This window comes from Fistularia commersonii, chromosome 10 (assembly GCF_037954325.1).
Source record: "Fistularia commersonii isolate RoL2024-O1a breed Wild chromosome 10, RoL_Fcom_v1.0, whole genome shotgun sequence".
Taxonomy (NCBI): domain Eukaryota; kingdom Metazoa; phylum Chordata; class Actinopteri; order Syngnathiformes; family Fistulariidae; genus Fistularia; species Fistularia commersonii.
In genome coordinates, this window is record NC_141293.1 from 9617308 (window position 1) to 9624251 (window position 6944).

The window sequence follows — 6944 nt, forward strand, 5'->3', positions numbered from 1 at the left end:
TAAATATTTTTTGAAAAGGCTGGTTTAATCTATTTTGCTGTTCTACAGTTACCAATAATCTAATATACTGTGTTATCTATACTATGTTAACTATTTAGACAAGGAAAATAAATGCAGAATAGTATCACCATGTCATCATTTACATCAGCAACGACATATTGTAATCTCAGCCTAACATGCGAACTGTATTCGGAGAAAATTTGTTCTATATTAAATCCTATGTCCATTCATTCATTATCTATACCGCTCATCCTGCAATCAAGATGAGCACATTATATCATGACAACAATTAACCTTCTCATTCACATGTCATATTTAAATATATGACCATTCATCCTCTCATTCACATGTCTGGCCAGTTCAGGTCACCAATGAACCTACTACATGTTTTTGGACTCTTAGAGGAAACCCCAAGGGAAAAAATGCCAACTTCACAGAGAAAGACTGAAAGAATCGAACCTGGAGTCTTCTTGCTATGAGGCAGGAGTGCTAATCACTGTGTAACCATGCCAGCTTGTTGTATTCTATGTTTTTTTTAATAGAAATATACCTGCATATGTATTCAAATATATTGCAATTACCAGTTTATTCTGTTACAAGTGGAATTTAATCAATAACTATCATCATGGGCTCAACAGGCAGTTTCAGCAATGACACCAGAATTATTGCTGATTTTCTTTTATACACTGTCAGCATTTCGTCAAAACATGAATAGAGCCTGTTGAACATCCTCAATGAAACTCACAGAAGGACGAAAAGTGATTTGACTTAAACCGCCATCTGTCCTGTTTATTAATGGAACAAACAGAAATGTTATGCAACATTCGACTTCAGTCACGCACTTCTCATCCGACTGACTCGTCTGCGAATCTTTTTATGACATTTTGTCATGTTCATTAAACCGATATTGTCACGGTCAGTGTCTCATTTTCCAGGACAAGTATCAACTCTGACTTCAGTCCGGTCTGCTCTCAGACATGCCACCCGTTGATCTAGTGTAAGCCAGAACCCGCTTTCATCAGGATAAATTGGGGGCGACAACAATCATTGTGACATTATTTCCTGTGTTTCTTCAGCGCCTCCGCAGTCATTGTGATACACTCATCAGTAGTGACACTCCATATGTCGGCCATTGTGCCAAATTTCTGTCCACATATTTACGCTAATATGAAAACAAAGGCCATGTTCCTGTATGGCTTTACACTGACTGAAAGCTTAACAGAGCGTAGAAGTGAGAGAAGCTGTTACATAACATTGATATAAAGGATTGACACTGAACATGCTGTCATGCTGTGTGGAAGTTGCTGTATTTCTGTTGGCAAATACTGATGCTCAGATGAAAAATCTATTTTTATTTCATGGTACTGATTTACCATAAGATTTCCTAAGCCATTTGAATTCCACCATTTGTGTCAAGTTAGAAAATTAAAATGTCCGCCTTGACCTCAAGACTACATATAAACGCTATAAAACTTAAGAAAGGGTTGACTGTCATGTTTCATTAACCCCTGACAACTGACAATGGACAAGTTCCCAAATCTTTCACCAGTTGAATATTTCTGGTGTTTGTTTGGCATCTCTTCTATAATCAAGCTTTTTCACAGTGGATGTTTCAGTCCATGTCAGGGATTAAACCCCTGTGCTGGAAAATCTATTACAGCGGATTGGATGAAGTGACAAGAGGGTATTCGGATCCTGTTTATCTCCTTGGTTTTGTGTTCTTTACCATGGTTCTGTTTTGATATGAAGAGTTTCTGTCTCTGGTTAATGACGTTTTTCTATTTTGGGTTTTACCTCATATGTATATATTCTCTTCAAATAATTTGTCCTTGCCGGCTGCTTGCTCCCTAGTTATGCTGCCATGGGCTTACTCTGCTGAGGGATATCCCGTGATGGACCTCTCTTATTCCTCCTACTCTTCCTATCCTGTCTGCACTCCATGCAGGATGGCATCCTCAAATATTCTCCTGACTTATTGCGCTCTCTCATTTTGCAGGTTCCCTAAGGGCACTGCTACTGCAGCGGACTCACTCTCTCTCTTTCTATGCCAACCGGTCGAGACCGAAGGTTGCCCGCATTGAGCAAAGATCTGTCTGAGGTTTCTGCACTGGTTAAAGGCAATGTTTCCTCGCTGTTGTCGCCAATTGCTTGTTTACAGTTAAACGTTGGTTTTCTGTAAATCGTTTTGAAGAGTCTGGTCCAGACCTGTTCTACATATAGAATGTCATCAGTCAAATGTTTAGGTATTTTGCACTAAAATATGCCTTCATTTGACTTGACTTGGTGTCTGGCCAATCACAATCTGCCCTGATTCTGTCACACACCTGTCTTGTGTTGTTTTAGCTCTACTTTTGTTGGTGCGTTTGTTTGTTAGTTGATTGTCTTTTTTTTTCTTTATGAGACTGTTAGTATTTAGTTTTGAGATTTTATTGTTTTTAATTCTTCACTGCTGCATATGGGTCACCAGGACTATACAACGGTCTGCCTTAATCCGACATTTTATTTAATGATAATAATTTTGAGTTCAGCGCATGGGACTAGATTGCCCAAAGTGGTGTAGGTGCCATGGAGAGGTAAAATGGGGATCATAAAATTATGAATTGTTTTTCCTATGATTTAACAAATTAATCAAGACATGTAACCACATTTAGTTTTCGGTGAGGGCACTGCAGGGCTGTCATGCGTTTTAATGTTTCATGATGCCGAGTTTCTCTCACAAAGAGCAGTATTTCCACTAACCACACTTTACCAGGTCATAGGTGATGAAAAGGGATCTGGAGAGAACACCCTTTGAGCTTTTACTAATGCAGAATGAGGTTAAAATGATAAAGGACAAGGTAAAAGGAACAATCTTATTTCTAGATTTTTTTTTCCTTTATCGCCAGTGTGGAAACCCCAGGAAGAGACTCAGCAAGAAATACACTCTTCAAACAAATCACACAAAAGGCTCCAAAAGCCAAAGGTAAGATGTACTCCTGGATTTTAGACTGACTGGTTGTTCACGTGGATGGAATGTAATCTGAACTTGTTCTCACTCGACAGGGGTGACTGAGGTCAACATGACACACTGGCCTGTTTGGAGTCTTTCTTTTACTGAAAAATGCTAAATTACTTGAAGTTTGTCAATTTTCTGTGAACCTCTGAAATACTGTCTCCCGACCAACCTGTCCATTTACTACTGTACTTCATTAACTATCTGTAGCCTGAGAAAGTTTTTTTAACACCCCGCAGGGCTTTGACAGGCACATTTTTGCGCTGAGCTGCTGAATGAGAGGGACAGAGCCGATGAGCTTGTGATTTCCTGTCGGTGCGGGTGGGGGATGTTTGCGAGTGGAACAGCGGCTGTGAAAGCCAGAACCAGGAATAGGCATTGATTTGGGAAATTCCAGACTGGCTCTGATGGTTTTAAAAGTTAGACTTGGTACTTTCTCAGATATTCCTGTTTGATTTTAATAGTTACCCTGGGAAAGTTAACATCAGCATCGCATTGATGCAGGGTATCCACTTTAATTTCCTGAAGAGGTTGTCTCCCTTCAGGCAAGGCAACTTTGTTTGGAAGGCAATAGAAAGACATCATTACAATGCATTAGAACAACATCAAGGCAGACTGTATGAGAAAGTCATGTGGAACATTTGATCTAAAAGAAAAACATTTTTAAAAGTAATGAAATCAGTGCAAACAAAATGAAAAACTGGATTTTTTTATGCTTCTCTCTACATTGTTCACTTTGCCTCTCTTCTCATTCTATATGGACATCCCAACCTTTCACAAACTCCTCTTTTTCACAAAAAGGATTTGAGCCAAAAGATTTATCTATTGTTGCTGTTTTGTTTCCTCCACTTGCTGTTACCTGTGTTTGTGTGTGTGTGTGTGTGTGTGTGTGTGTGCGCGTGTGTGTGTGTGTGTGTAAGCCTGTCTCTTATCAGAACATATACATGCCCTGCAGCCGCTATGACCTAGATTTCAGCAGTAAACTACATCCTTATATATGAACTTTGACACACTTTTGCTTCTGTTTTACCTTTCTATACCTGTTCCAATGACCTCACAGCTTTTATCAGGCTGCTTATATGGATTCCCCTGTGATTAAACATAAAGTTGTGGGATTTGTGAGTAATACTGATTATATATTTATGAAGTTTACCATAGACTTTAACTTATCAGTTATAAAGGACACAGAATATTGATGTTGCTGAGTTCTACAGAATCATTAAGTAAGTTGGATGATGGTTTTCTTTGTCCTCGGTTATATTTTTGTTCACATGATTTAGCTCCATGACAGAATCAAAGGTCAGAAAATTTCAGGTTTGTATTGAACGTCAATCAAATTTCACCCTATGTAACTTCAGCTCAGCACTGCCGACGAAGGGGTCTAAACAGGTCATATTTCTCAGGCCTGGGCCTCTTAGGCATGGTTGGGGGCCAGCATCCAAACCAGAGCTGCTGGTCAGAAACAGAATCCAACTAGTGTTACTTGACTTGTGCAAAGAGATCAAGTTAAACTTTCCTTTAGAAAAACAGCAGACCCATCAGGCCATCCCTGCAGAAGTGCATTCTTTTTGTTTCGCCCTTGGAGACAGATATGCACAGAAAACAGGGGGAGATTCAGAAGCTTTTTATACACCATCCATTCATTATCTGCACTGCTAATCCTGCACTCAGGGTTGTGTGGGGTTGGGGGCTGTCATTGGGTGAGAGGCAGGGTTCACTCCGGACCAGTCGCCAGTCAATCACAGGGCCATGTAGAGACAAACAACCATTCACATGTCTTGGCAATTTAGGTTCCTCAGTGAACTTACTGTATGTATTTGGACTGTGGAGGGAAACCGGAGTATGTGGACTAAACCCCCCTGAACATGCAAACTCCACACAAAAAAGCTCCTTATCAAAATCTAACCAGGGAACCTCTTGCTGTGAGATCTAGGCGCTAACCACTGCATCAACATCATAAATATGATCAGTATTTTAAATCAGATTCTTAATGAACGCAATTGTACTGGCAAAAGTTCTTGTTTTTGTTACATCTGATGCCTCAATTCCTGTACTATTGTTTTGCTTCACTCACAGTTACCAGAGTCTTACACTTGTTATCTCTAATGTCAGTTGACTGTGCAAAAGCATAACATAAAGTTGCTTTTAAGGACAATGGTATGCTAGTTTAGTGTTGACAGCAATTTTTGTTTCTGAAAAACTAAATCAAAACAAGACAAAAGTATTAAATAAACACTTGCTTTTGTGCACCAAAAAAGTACCTTCTCTGTTTAGTGTCTTTCCACTACTTTAAAAAAAGGCATTAATTATTGTAACTGGCTGTCACAGTTTAATACTGTAAATTAATTCTGTCGGTACAATCTTTCCTGAGCAGCATAACTTCCTTCTCCTCTGTTGCAAAACTTATACTTGCATGCAAATTCGAGACGTTCTAGACCAGTTCTGCTCTGCGGTAGCGGGGGTGGGGGTGGTGCAGAGTCCTTTTAGGTGCATAAACACGCAGACTCACTTTTCATTTAGTTGCACAACATGATTCGTGACAGCGTAAAGTTAGGCTGGCATAGTTTCCCACTGAGATGGTCACATGTGCTTTACATACACTGATGTTTATGTTTAATTAACATAATGTGCAGATAGTCTGCTGTGTACATTTATTGGTCGGTGTCTTGCGTTCAGTCTTGCTTTGCTTCTCACCGGGGCTGCTGAAGAGTAAACTATGAGTGCAAAGAATTAATCTTTTGGACATTTGCATATGTTTATTGTGTGTTGTTCTGTTTCTTGTTAATCAGTTTCTCTGGGTTGACTAGTACAGCAAGTTTTTCTTTTTTTTTTCTTGGTTTGTGTTTACGCTTCTTTCACCTGGCTGATTTCCCCACACCTGCTCCCCATCACTCATCAGAATCTCATCTTGCTTCCACCGGAGGCGCTTTGACAGCTAGGCATCAAGTGTCCAAAATTCCATTTTGACTTGGTGCTTAGTGCTATAACTGAGGTCATGCATTAGCTAAGATGGACACAAAGAGGGATCCTTGGATAATGCAAGCTCTTGAAATGCATATCCTTAATTTTCATGCTGCAACCAGTGCCAAATGTGCTGTTATTTTGGCAGAATGACAGGGTTTTTTTGGGCTTTTGTTGGACTGGAACCAGTAAAGCATTCATCCGATCCTTGTTATTATCGACAGTTCGATCCTGAATCCGTGTCACGTTAGTATCTCTTTTTGTGCACTTAAAAAAAGTTGTATTAATCCCATGTTTTCCCATTTAGCACATCGGTTCATGCTTGTGTGTTGACCTATTCATTTTCATTGCTTGAGTGTTACTGAGATGGGCTTTGTTTGGTGATGAATTTCACACCTGTGTGTTATGTGTTCCTGTTTTAGAAAAGTTGTGTAATGTGTTTTTGTGATTTAAATGTAACCGCATCAATCTAACACATTCTGAACATGTCTGTTTTTGTGTTTACATTTTGGTAGTGAACTTTTAATTTGAAGTGAGGAGAAAGAGCAGGCTGGTTGTTAGGAAAATGCCTCCTGCGCTTCAGTTAAAACCAGCTCTGAGCCACTCCTCATCTGGTTAGAACTGGTTGCCCCGTGTAAAAAAAAAATCTTACACAAGTCCTCGGAGAAGTCGGGAAACACAGTGAACACAGGGGTATGACAGGCTTGTACCTTTTAAAAAAATCTGCTAGCTGTGCTGAAATATTTGCATGACTGCACATCAGAGAAATGTTGCACATTACATATATAAATTCAGCAGCTTTTTCAGTTCTCCCTTATAAATTCAATAAAACTTAGTCAAAAATCACATTTGTCAGCCCATTTAATGACCCAATTTTAAACATGTCTTGCCCCTTTAGCATGTGTCATGAACAAAGGCACGTACACATTATCTATGTGATGAGAGGGCAAAGGCAAACTAAACTGATAGCAGCCTGCTGAACCATCCGAAG